The following is a 13,255-nucleotide window of genomic DNA, read 5'->3' as shown; positions in this document are numbered from 1 at the left end:
GACACAATTTATGCACAAACATGAAAGGGACTACTGAGTGGATAGCAAACAGTTCAGTTTGGTGAGAAAATGAAGAGATTGAGGATGTGGAGAAAAGAAAAACATTTCAGGCTTATGAGAGGACATTCAGGTGTGAAAGAACCTGAGTCTCAGGGCAGTGTCAAATAGTTCCAGGTGGGCTGAGCCCAAGGCTACACAAGCAGGCATGTAGAGGCAGACAAGGCTGGAAAGAAGAATGGCCCCAGCCAGGGAGGCTGTGAGTACCTTTATAAAGAAGCTGGCTTTTATTTTGCAGGTAGTAATGGGTGGGGAAGCTAGGACAAACCTAGACAATGTGTTGAAAAGCAGAGACATTGCTCTGCTGACAAAGGCCCATATAGTCAAGGCTATGGTCTTTAGAGTGGCCACGTACAGTTGTGAGAGCTGGACCATACAGGAGGCAGACAGCCAAAGAATTGATGCCTTCAAACTGTGGTCCTGGAGAAGATTCCTGAGAGTCCCTTGGACAGCAAGGAGATAAAACCAGTCAGTATTAGGGGAAATCAACCCTGAATATTCACTGGAAGGACTGAAGCTGAAGCTCCAGTATTTTGGTCACCTGAAGTGAACAGCTGACTCATTGGAAAAGTCCCCAGTACTGGGAAAGATCGAGAGCAGAAGGAGAAGAGGGTGTCAGAGGATGAAATGGCTGTATGGCATCATCGATGCAATGGACATGAACTTGGGCAAACTTCAGGAGATGGTGAGGGACCGGGAGGCCTGGCATGCTGGAGTCCGTGGGGTTGCAAAGAGCTGGACACAACTGGGAGACTGAACAACAACAACAGGTTGGGGGGTTAGGGGAGAAAAGCACCTGAGCAGAAGGGTGACACCATTAGAGCATATTCTGGGGGAAATGGATTAGAAAATGAGACTGGAAACAGAGTGGTTAAAACATGTGCTAGGTAAGAAATTCAAAGGATGCCAGCGAGGGCCTGATTAGTGATCTAAAGCCAGTTCTACCAAGAACGTTTCCCCAGGTTTTCCATCTGCACCAACATTGCCTTGCTCTCCCACATGACTACTAACATGAGTCCTGGCTACTGGACATTTAACAGCACTACTAACTGTAGATTTGCTCTCTGCTGTGAACAGCTTGAAGGCAAGGATAGGGTCTGAATAATCTCAGTATCCTGGCACCTAGAAAATAGCCAGCCCCATGGAGAAGTCTGTTGAGTGAATGCAGGCTGGCATGTCCAAATCAATCAATGGAAATAGGATGCAGCTGTATACACCACCCACCTTGTTCCCTTTCCCATCCCCTCCCATCCTTACCCAGATCCTAACACTGGCTGAGTACATAGGGCATAATTGTTTCTTCCTTATTAATTACCTTTAAGGACCACTTGCTTAACCACTCAAGGAATGTGGGGGCAAATATAACCAGTTCACTGGTGACTGGAAGGATGTCCTATTTCCTCTGACCAGGACATCCTGAATGTAACTCACGCTATTCCTCAGGTCTACCCTGCTTCTACCTATACCCCGCAGAGCTGAGTCCTGGTATTGAAAGGAGTGATTAAAGAACAGACACAGTTGGGTCCTTAAGGCCTCATGTACCTGGCTCAAGACCACAGGGATAGGATCCTTCCAAATAAGTAACTGTCTTTTCCCATCTATTAGCCATCTGTACTGGATGGCACAAGAACATCACAAAGTAGGTTGGTTTTACTGTCCCCATGTGACAGATGAGGGACCCAAAGCCTAAAATGATTAACTCAGTGGTTATCAACCCTGATTGCTGTGGACAATCAACTAGGCAGCTGTTCAGTGATTCCACGACCAAGCCCCAGGCCAGGCTGCTCCAATAGAGCTTCTGGGATAAGACTCAGGTATCAGAGTTCAAGGTAACTTGGCTGGTGAGTAGAAAATTTAGGACTGGAACTCAGCCTCCCCCAACCTCAGTGCCATTTCCAGGGCTCCATTGGAAGTAAGTAAAATTCTGTAGGAGCTCTAAGTCTGATGAGGAGCTGAGTAAGAGACAGAGAGGATGATAAATGGAAAAAATAGACATCAGTCTTTCCGTTTTTTATGCTCTTGCTTTTTATCTCAAATCACAGGATTGATCTGTGACTTCTATGGGACATCAACTGTTTAGGTTCCTCAGGTCCATCCTACTCAGAACACAGCACAGCCGCTTTCCTGCCAAGCAAGAACTTCCGGGCACAAAGGACTTGCCTCTGCCTTCTCTTGGGGGCAAAGCAAAGGGCAGCTTTGGCAGCTTTATGGGCTGCTTCTCAGGTTGCTCATGCAGCCGCCTGACTGATGGCCTGCCACCCTGCACTGCTGGGGCCATGTCCCCAGTTCCACCAAAGGAGCTCACTCAGGCATGTGTTTTGGCTCCTTTTTATGGGAAGATCTGTGTTAGCCATGAATCACAGAGTATCCATGCTGAAAAACAACTTTAAAGTTCATTTTGTCCCCGCCTCAACTGTCATCACTCCCTGGACACTTTTCTGATGGGAAAATGGAGGTTTATTTGATAATGAAGTATTAATAATCACAAAATTCAATATAGTAAAATATTTCAATACCAAGAAATGACTATAAAATGGATGTTTACTTTGCATCAACTACATGCCAGAGACTACTTCACACACATTATCTTAAATAATTTTAAGGGCCACTGCATTGCACAAATCCAGGGGTCATCTTTAGTTTCATAGAGTATATATGATACATGCCAGGATGTGCATTGATTCCCTAGAATACTGCTATACATAATTTGTGTGGCCATACCTGGTAGCCTCATAAGCCTAATGTCAACCTTAAAATGAAGCTATCATTTCTGTAGTGGTTCAGGTTACCAAAGAGCCCTCTTCCTTCTGGAGCACAAAGATTACCAGTTAAACGGGAAACAAACATCACTTTTTAAAATTTATGTAATCATCCTCTGTATCTGGTAGCTTTTGTTATATAACAGATCACCCCAAAACTTATGAGCTTAAAATGATAACCATTTGTTACTGCTCAGAAAGCTACAGGTCCACTCAGCAGTCCTGCTGATCTGGGCTGGGCTGGGCTGATCTTGGTTGAGCTCACTGATCTATATGCATAATTTTTTTTTATATGCATCATTTGATAGGGCAACCAGAGGATGGCCAGTCTGTGATGTCCTTGATGGGGCTGGTTCAGATGACTGAGACCTCTCTCCGTTGGTTTCTTTTCATTCAAAAAGTCAGCCTGGTTGCACATGGAGGTCACAAGGTTTCAAAAGAACAAAGAGAAGCAGGTAACATCTCTTAAGGCCGAGGCTCAGACCTCTCCAATCACTTATGTTTCTTTGCTTTGGCCAAAGCAACTCGAAAAGCCAATCCAGATGACAGAGATAAAGAAACTGACTCCACATCTCAAAGGGAGAAGAAACAAAATCCTGTGATCTGTAACTCAAAATTACTGTCAAGGGTTAACAGTTGAAAGGACTTAGGTTTCCATCTGAAAGCAATATGACATACACTCTTCCTGTGATACACCCAGTTATACAGGGAGAATCTAGAACAGGCAATAGAAAATGGTAATTGTTAGCAAGTGGTCAGAGTTTTCCTTCCATTGGCACTGAGCATATTAGATCTGCTTTTCAGAGAGAAGTGTGTAATAGAGTGGAAAAAGAGTGAGTCAGTCTCCCTGAGAGGAGTGTAGAAGGGACAGTCTCTCCTCTACAGGTCAAGGTGGAAAGTGGAAAGAAGAGAAGATCCCTTCTTCATCAACAATCTCCAGTTCTCTGAGCCTCCATTTCCTTGTCTAGATTTGAAGTTACAGGGCCAAAAACACTTAGAATAAAAGACTACACGTGTTGCCCAGATTTTAATATCAAGGCCAGCTAGGAGCAGCTGTGCTTGATGCCTATCCTTAATAGCTAAGAGCCCTTTGCTGAGAGAGCCAAACAAGGCTCTCAATTGTATGAGCTGATGTTTTGGTCCAAGCACCCTTCTAAGCTCCTTCACAGAAAATAGGACCTAAAATCTTCACCACTCCAAATGACAGCATTATTCTTCTCATACTGCATGAAAAACACTAAATTCTGAGAGGTGATGAGATGTATTCAAGATTACAGTTAGTTAATGGTGTAACATGGACCTAAATTTGAATTAAGGTTCTCACCAAAGTCCAAATTTTTTCTCTTTGTCATATATTATACACAGCAGGCAAACTGGGTTATTTTCCTTTCTAAAAGATTCTTCTTTATTCTTTAGTTCCTGCTTTCTCTTGCCTTGGAATGTGCTAACAACCTCATTTTGGATGATGTAATCTTCCCTACCTGCATCTGCTACCCTATCTCAATCTATATGACCCCTAGCATCTTTAAAAGACCAACTCAAATACAACCTTCTTCAGGATCCAGAATTAAGGTCTGCTCTTTCCTCATCCCTCCCGCAGGAAGTCATCTCCCCCTCCTTCCTCTACACTCCTACAACTTTTCATTTCATACCATTTTTGCCATACGCCATTACTGATATTTACTTATTTACATCTTCTATACCTTGAAAGCTTGTTGAGTCATAAGGCTCATCATTGCAACCCCAATACCCAGAACAGACCTTTGTCATTGACTGAAGGGACAAAAGCAACGACAACAACAAAAAAAATAGGAGCTACATCATTTCCATGTGCAGGTTGCAGGCGTTGAGTAAATCCTCATTTGCTGCTAGCAAACCTGGGAAGGCTACCTGGAGGAAGCTTTGGATCTGGAACCATGAGAAACTTCTGATTTTCCTCATTGCTTTCTGTCCTTCTTACCTCTTTGGTCTCTGATGTCTAAAAAGGGTTGAAAGCACTTTGGCAGAAATCAGTAGTTTGTCAAGTTGGTTACAGACATTCTTGGAAGAGACAAGGAGGAAAAGTGCACAGAATGGTATGGTAATAATTCATTTTATCCAAATAAGATGTGGAAGACTGCTTGAAGAGACACATTTCTGGCAGTTAATTGTCCCCAGAAAAAAGAAAGGAAGAGCAGAGAGCACTTTGTCGAAGCTCTCACCACTCCAGAACTGAACCGCTCTTCTTTCTAATTCTCAGAGAACAGAGGGAATGGGAGAAGTGATCTTTTAAAGGTAAAAGAGTAAAAGTCTTCACTGGCTGTGAATGGGGGTCAGGTATCCAACAATTCCTAGCATGTGTACAGCACTTTATAATCTATAAAGTGCTTTCCAACTGGTCCCCCAGGCACATAACAAGCCTAGGCAGTAGATGAACCCTTTGGAGAGCAAGAAGTGCTTGAAGCTTAATCTCATGGTATAATTTAAATTTTGCATTGACACTTTTAGTATGACACATGTTTTCTTTTCGATGACCTTTGACTCTTATTCCAAGACACAAAGACTGTCTCTTTGAAGACAACTCTGCCCCCGCCAGGCAATCTAATGGAGAGGAAGTGATCCAAGACAGAAGAATAAAAGGAGTAAGATAAAGACTTGAAAGCAAAAGAAACATTTCTGGCTCCAGATTCTAGCCTGGGCTTGCTTATAACCCACCTCAAGACCTTGGACAAGTTGTTTCAAAAGTCTTAAGTTTCCCAGGCAAAGAGTTCATCATTTCCTCCACTTTCTTCCCAGAGTGGTTTCAGCACTATATTATCATTTCCATGGTTTAATGTGTACTGTTTTCTACAAGCTTGTCTACAAGTCAGACTCCCTGATCCTCCTATGCGGCATGGCTTCACTCATCATTATTCTCAGTCTCAGTCCCTTGCTGGCTACCTTCATAGCACTGATCACAATTTACCAGTATTTTCTTTATTTCTTGGCTTACTTGGCAGCATTTCTGGCTGTCTCCCCAGATGGAATGGCAGCCTGGTGAGGGCAGAGGACAGGTCCCGTTTTGTTCACCAGTTCTGTGCCTCAAGGAAGTCAGGTCTAAAATACTGAGAGAGTGAGTGATGCCTCCTGCAGGAGATGGGGGAGAAGCGGGGTTCTTCTTTCAGTCTAGGTCTGTCACAGGACTAGTGCTCAATTAGGACTGTAATTGACAAGAGGAACATGGCTCCACCCCTGACCTCACACTTCAGTCTGAGGCCAACAAAGGAGGGAGTGTCTGCTCCAGCCTTTATAATAGATATAGACAAAGCTAATTAGAGCTCATTAGTTGGGGAGGCAAAGCATTCCCATAGTAAAAGTGCTATCAAACCAAAATCAGAGAGTGCCTGCACTAGAAGATACTGAAGGATGATTTTCTACTTTAACGGTCTCTTTTTACAGGTGTAAAAACAGGTTCAGAAAGGTAAAGTGACTGGCCCCAAGTTAGCCTAAACACAGTTGTTCATAAGAAGCCATGATGCAGAGCTTGGGAAAGTTCTAGAAATCCATGCAGAGAGGTTCAAAGAAAAATGGGTTGCTTGGTGTGTGTGATCCCTCACTGGGGAAGAAGATGCCCTTTCTTTGCACACAAGGCCTGGGTTGCACGTCCCTTCCTTTAAGATCTCATGAAAGCTCCCTCTATTATTGGGAGGTGGGGAAGTTTAATTCTTTGTCCAGGAGATCATTCCTAGGAAGCCATAAGCCAGGCCTAGCAATTTAGTCCTCACAATTCTCCATCAAGATGGGCATCACCTCATACTGTGGAGAAGGAAACTTAAAAGTACCAAACAGCTCTGATACTCTAAGTCCAAATAACACAGCTCATAGCTGCCCTCTCTGATGGGGATGGGGGGAGGGAGTGGACAGCTGTCTTGTTTCTGAAGACCTTCTCTTCCCAGGCACCCTGTGGTACCTGCTTCTGCTCTCCCTTGGTCATTTGTTAATCAAAATCACCATGCTTATTTGTTTGTAGTATTTGTTTCTTTAACAGAAAACATGCTTCATGGGGGGAGGGAATCTTGTCTGCCATGTTTTTAAATATTTCTCTGGGCTTTGGGCAATGCCAAACACTCAAGAAAGGAGGAGGGAAGGGAAGGAAGAGGGAAGAAGGAAGGGAAGGAATAGGGAAGAAGGAAGAGAAGGAAGGCAAGGAGGAGAGGGAGGGAGGAAAAGAGGGAATGAGAAGACAGAGGAAGAAATTCTGTTTCTGCTCTTCTTTCTAGAATCAGATCATTATAATGACAAACCTTCAAATGTGTACAGCCTTTACCTTCTACAGAATTTTTTTGCATTGCTTGCATCCTTCCAATAGCCCTGTGATTAAAAAGAGAAGGATCTTTATCCCTATTATATAGATGCATCCATAAATTAATCATCTCCTGACAACCACTGATAACCATGATAGACATGGGGTGCTGCTCTGACTGCAACCTGGCTCTCTCAGGGTTCTGTTTTTGCCCATCTCCCCAAATGAGTATTTCAAGCAATAGGGGCCTGGAATGGGGCTTTGTACAGAGGGAAGAAATTTGTTCCAAGAGGGCTTCTGGAGCTCTGTCTTCCAGGCAGAGCAGATGCTTGAGATGAGGTTTGGAGGAGCATGTGTGGAAGAACAGCACATATGAAAGTGCACAAGTCTGGGAAAGGGTGGAGCCTTCTGAGACCAATGCGGCTGGAACCTCAAGACCCGTGCAAAAGAGCAAATGCAGGTGCTGAAACTGGAATCGTGAATGGGGGCCAGACCTCAGGGAGGCCTTGAAAGCTTAACATCAGCTTGAGACAAAGGGACAGTTGATGGTTGTGTGCTAGACAGTGGCCTGACCTGATCTTCACCCTGGGGGAGAGTGGAGTGGAGCAGGGCAAGGTTGAAGGGCAGCAAGAACAGTTAGGAGGCTGGAAGGATCACCCTGGATGGACAGGAAGGCAGACTGTACTGAGGCTGGCCTGTGGCACTGCAGCTGAGGCAGAGGGGGAAGGAAGGATCAACACCAAGAGGGACTGAGCTTCTGGAAGTGCAGATCTGCCTGAAGGCTCCAATGCAAGCAGTTGGCAAGCCTAAATCTTCCACATCCTAGTCTAGCATCCTTTCCCCGCAGGGCGAGCACTGCTTCACACTCTCATACATGCTGGCTGGCTCCCTGCTTTCTCACCCCCACTGCAGTCTACTCTCCGCTCACCCACCAGCTCCTAGGACTGGCTGCCTCTGTATGCCACCACAAGATTAAAATTTCTTTCCCCTCTCAGGAGGTTTAGAAATTACAAAGCTGCAAGTGATAGTTAATCGCTCAGTCGTGTCTGACTCTGCAAATCCATGGACAGTAACCCACCAGGCTCCTCTGTCCATGGAATTCTCCAACCAAGAGTTCTAGAGTAGGTTGCCATTTCCTTCTCCAGGGGATCTTCCAACCCAGGGATCGAACCTGGGTTTCCTGCATTGCAGGCGGATTCCTTACCATCTAAGCAACCAAGCGCGTAATAGGAGAATGTCCAATTCCTCCTACCCTTGCAAGTAAAAGGGGGCCATCACCCCCTGCTGTACCTCCTATTCACTGGTTTACTCAGCAAGTATTTATTTTGTGCGGAGCACTGGGACTCACCTGGCCTCTTGGGAACCTTCTTTACTTCTATTTCTGAAGGCTTGTTTAGTGTTAAAACTCAAGAAAACCTTTGAATTCACCTACCCGCTCCAATATTCTTGCCTGGAGAATTCCATGGACAGAGGAACCTGGCGGCTACAGTCCATGGGGTGGCAAAGAGTCAGACACGACTGAACAACTAACACTTTCACTTTTTTTCAGGTTCAAGAGAACCATGTGATTCATTTAAGGCCACAGCAGGTAAGTGGGCAGGTCAGGTCTCTGACTCTCAACCGCACAGAATTTCCATGACCTCTTAGTGGCCTAGAAAAGTAGGACTTGAACTTGTGTCTGGTTGAACCAGAATGCTTTCCTTTAAAGAAATGAGGAGGGTGGTGATGCACCAAGGAACCAACAGGTGAGTGACTGTCATTGGTTCCAGGTGAGGCAAGTACAGAGCTGGCTCCCTATCCCCCCACAGCACCAGTCAGCACTCTGATACATGTGGTGTTTATCTTTCTCTCATTCTGCGGTGATGTGTTTGTTGATGAGCTGTGGAACACATCCAGAATGTTTTTGGAGCTGTTAGCTATTATGTCCTAAAAAATAATAGATCGCATGCTGTGGCTCTGTTTCTTACCCCTTTTCTTGCTTTCAAAGCAACTGGAGGGCTAAAAATTCCAAGCTTCTTCCAGGACCCACATCGCATCAGAGTCACCACCAACAGGAGGGTCCCCCTGGCCCTGGAGCCCTTGTTTACTTTGAAAAGCTCACTCAGCACCAGCTGAGAGCCCTCTTGGCCCCGGTGCCTCCCAGAGGATGCCTTCCTGGGCTCCTTTGTGCAGACACAGACGGAGGGCTGCCCATTGTGCTGGGGTACAGAGCTGCACCCCCAGCCCGTGGCTGGCCTGCTCCCTGGGCCACCAGGTCTGCGTTTATTATTCCAGATGATAAAGCATACTGTCCTGAGGAGTTCAAAGCTCCAAGTAACTGGCTGCCTCATGGGCAGGAAAGTTGCCATTGTTTATTTCCTAGAATAACCAGCTCTCCCCTTGCCCTTCCCGCCCCTCCCTTTCTCTCTCTCTCCCCTCCTCACCACCCCTCTTCTCCCTAACCTCTTTTTATCTTTTCTTTCCCTCTCAGAACCTATTCCACTATCCTCTATTCTCTATTCTGCTCCTCTTCTTTTCCTATTCTTTTCTCAAGCCCCTGAGGCAGCTGTGTAGAAAACAGTTTGAAATCCCTGAGTTAGATGCTAAAGTGCTCCCTGGCACTGATGTCATGTAAGAGCCATTCCTTGCCATTGCATCTTAGGCAATGCATTTGGAGTGAGAGTGTAAAAGGTGGGCACTAACTGATAAATGGGTATGAACTTGAGCAAATTCCGGGAGACAGTGGAGGACAGAGAAGCCTGGTGTGCTGCAGTCCATGCGGCCACAAAGAGCAGGACACAACTTAGCAACTGAATAACAACTGATAAATGCCCAGCTCTCAAGCCAAGGAATAGAAATCCCTGGTCCACCCTAGCCTGCCTGGACTACAGTATATTAATAACTTATTGACCAGAGACATATTAATGTGTCTTTTGTTACATGAAAGTGTTTCAATAGTCACTTACATAGCAAATCACTGGTCACAGGCATTGATTTCTGTAAAAATCCCTCAGTCAATTATGTGTTAAAAAGCATGAGCAGAAATGAGAATATCTATGTGAATTGATTAGAAAATTAGACAATGCCTCAACATTTCTAGATCTGAGGAAAATTATTTCTCTGTAGGCCTCAGCTTCTAATACATCTAAAGAGGTTAGGAATCCCTATCCTGCCCTCTCCCAGGAAAGATTAAAGTTTACCTAGGATCACAGGAAAATTCTTTGGTGCCCGCACACCAGTATAGTAATTTTATTAAGGGCTACATACTACCCACGATTATGGTTAAGAGTGAAATAGGAATATGTTTATAAAATCCCTCTCAGTGTCAGGCATCAAAAAATAACATTGACTGCAATTGTCACTTTTGGCTAGATAGTCCCCAAAGCAGCAGGCTGTGAAGGGGTGTGCAAGCATGAACTGTATCTGGGAATGCTTTCAGGAACCCCATATCCTAAAAGGGAATGAAAGGAAAGGAGGCAAGGTCAGGTAGAGGAAGATGTGGATGGCAACCCAGCTTCAACGGAGGTCTCGGCCATTGTTAAGTGGGAAGGGACTTTCTGAGATACACCAAAATAGGGGAAGGGGGCCAAGCATTTATAGCCTACCCTACCCACATCACTGAACGTGGCTGCCCCAGGAAGGCAGTATGATCTCAGAAGGGATAGTTCATTCTCTTCAGCTGATGCAGTCCTCAAAGAGGACTAAAAATTGAGGGCTGTCTGCTGGCAGCCCTCCCAGCAGCTAGAGGAATGATTTCTTGAGCACAGAAGTGAGATTTGGGCTATACATCCCAATATCCCCTACAACATCATTATAATTACATAAATAGAGTGATTTATTTTGTTTCCTTGTGTAGCTATAAGAAATTTGGCTATTATCCAAAGAGTTTGCAATATAAGAGAAATGTGGGGAAAATATTTCTACCTAACAAACTAGTAAGTAACCCCTGATCAGCAGCTCCCCAATGGAACACGTCAGACTGACCTAGCCAATAGGTCCACAACAGAGACTCATTATTTCTCAGATTAACTGTAATGGCCTCTTAATACTCTCCCAGCTCTGCACTCTCTGTCACTCCCTACTGGCCAATCCTGTGTACTACCTCTGTGGCTTTCTTCCTCTTGCCCCTATGTCACCTTATTGTTTAAACATAACTGATGACTTTCGTCCCCTAGGAAAGCAGTGAAGACTTCTCTTCACAATAGCCCATCTCCCCCTTAGCAGGCTCACTCCCTGCCCCTCCTTCAACCCCTCCACCTCATGACCCCAGCAGTCATCCAACACTCCAAACGCAGTGCTGTGTTCATGCCTAGAATCCCGCCCCACATTTTCCTCATGATGGATTCCTACACGTCCTTTCAAGCTCAGCCCAAATGCTCCTTTTTTTGTGTCCTGGATGCACTGCAGTTATAAGACTTAGATAAATAAACAGCCAATCATCTTCAAGGTGATGCTTCTGATACTAAAAGCAGAGCATCGCTGTAAGGAACAGGCTTGGCTTTACAGCTGAATGGCCTTGGTTTGAATCTATTCTACTGCCTCCTGACTTTAAGCTGGGAAGTCTCCTAAGAACTTGGAGGCTGTTTCCTTATCTGTTACCAGAATAATACCTTCTTGAAAGGATTGTTTGGGAGATGGATGTATAATATTCGACTGAGTGTTGGGCATGAAATCAATTTTGCCCAGCTGCGCTCCCTGTTAGGCACACAGGGAGCAGCATCCACTCTGCCGTTTCTTCTTTGAGCACAGATTCGGCATGGCACAGTTAGGTTCCCTGAGGACAAGGTCTCTCTCTCCTTGCTCATGATTCCTTTCCTCATCTTTTGAGCTTCAGTGCCCCCCAAAAGATTTTTTTTTTAAACAAGTGAAACACAGCCATTCTGGAAATGTTGAAGTAAATGGACTTGAGTTGAATTCCTGAAATTGTCTCCAACACAGAGGATATCCATGTCATTTTTAGAGAAGGGTGAAATGAAGGCTCCTCAGATGGTGATCAGCCCTGCAGCCTTGGCAGATAGGTTTAGGGGTAAGAACGGGCCTGCCATGATGATTAACACCCCCACCTTTCTTTTCTTTCTGAGGCAGCTGCTCTCCACAGTGACGCAGCCATGCTGGACAAGTTCAGACTAAACACATATACATCATTGTCTTCATGTGTGCTTCTAATGTGTCCGCATCAAACTCTGGATAGGACTCCTGGGGACAGTAAATGGGGCTGAGACCACCTCGAAGTAATTTGGAACGTGCGTACCTGTCATCCGCCTGTCAGTCTTCCTGGAGTAGCATCGGGGCAAGTCCAAGGGGGCAATGATTCCATGTTTCCATACAATCTCTAAATGCATCCTGCATGACCTGGACCCAGGCCAGCACACCAGATCCCACTTCTAAGAAGAGAGCATATCATGTGGCTGACATGAATTCCAGTGAGAAGAGCTGGTCACCTCTCAGCTTCTTTAATTGTTCCTCATAAGGGACATTTATGATATAACGATGGGTTTTTGGAGGAGCTCACATTCAGACAGTAATTTACTTGGGGGGGAAAAAAAACCTATAAACACTGAAAAGACAAAGAATATCAAAGGTTGTATTTTTCTTTCTCACTCGATAGTGAACAAATATTTATTAAATATCCACCATGTGTCAGACATTACTCTGTGTATTAAAGGCCCAGGGATATGAGACTCATCCCTGGCTATATAAAACTCACACCTAACCAGGCAGTCAGTGTTATGAGTCCTCTGGTTAGGTAAGTATACAGGCAGATCAGAGCCCCACTCTGGACTTGGAAAGATTCCCAAGAAAATCGTAATTTAGCTGAGGCCTAAGGGATCATCTCCAGAGAAGGCAATATCACCCCACTCCAGTACTCTTACCTGGAAAATCCCATGGACAGAGGAGCCTGGTAGGCTGCAGTCCACGGGGTCGCTAAGAGTCGGACACGACTGAGCAACTTCACTTTCACTTTTCACTTTCATGCATTGGAGAAGGAAATGGCAACCCACCCCAGTATTCTTGCCTGGAGAATCCCAGGGATGGGGGAGCCTGATGGGCTGCCGTCTATGGGGTCGCACAGAGTCAGACACGACTGAAGCGACTTAGCAGCAGCAGCAGCAGCAGCAGCAAGGGCCAACACAGGATCTGAAACTTGGGAGACTCTCACTGAACGAAGGTAGTGGATAGTACCCTTCTACCAAGCATT

The 13,255-nt window shown here is 45.2% G+C and overlaps 1 long non-coding RNA gene across 2 annotated transcripts; it reads left to right on the top strand.

Moving 5' to 3' along the window:
• The first annotated feature begins 183 nt into the window (after window positions 1-183).
• LOC147375414 (uncharacterized) lies at window positions 184-12,629 on the top strand. 2 transcript variants are annotated; one of them, XR_015161534.1, is made up of 3 exons: window positions 184-256; window positions 8,627-8,665; window positions 12,142-12,629. It is a non-coding gene; the product is annotated as an uncharacterized LOC147375414 (long non-coding RNA). The 2 variants fall into 2 exon arrangements; XR_015161535.1 differs by lacking the exon at window positions 184-256 and adding an exon at window positions 7,398-7,537.
• The last annotated feature ends 626 nt before the right edge of the window (window positions 12,630-13,255 follow it).

Source organism: Bos grunniens, chromosome 3, assembly GCF_055505025.1.
Source record: "Bos grunniens cultivar Pamir isolate PY7600 chromosome 3, Bosgru_T2T1.0, whole genome shotgun sequence".
Taxonomy (NCBI): Eukaryota; Metazoa; Chordata; class Mammalia; order Artiodactyla; family Bovidae; genus Bos; species Bos grunniens.
The sequence above is the reverse complement of the archived record's forward strand: the minus strand, read 5'-3'. Positions and strand labels throughout refer to the sequence as shown.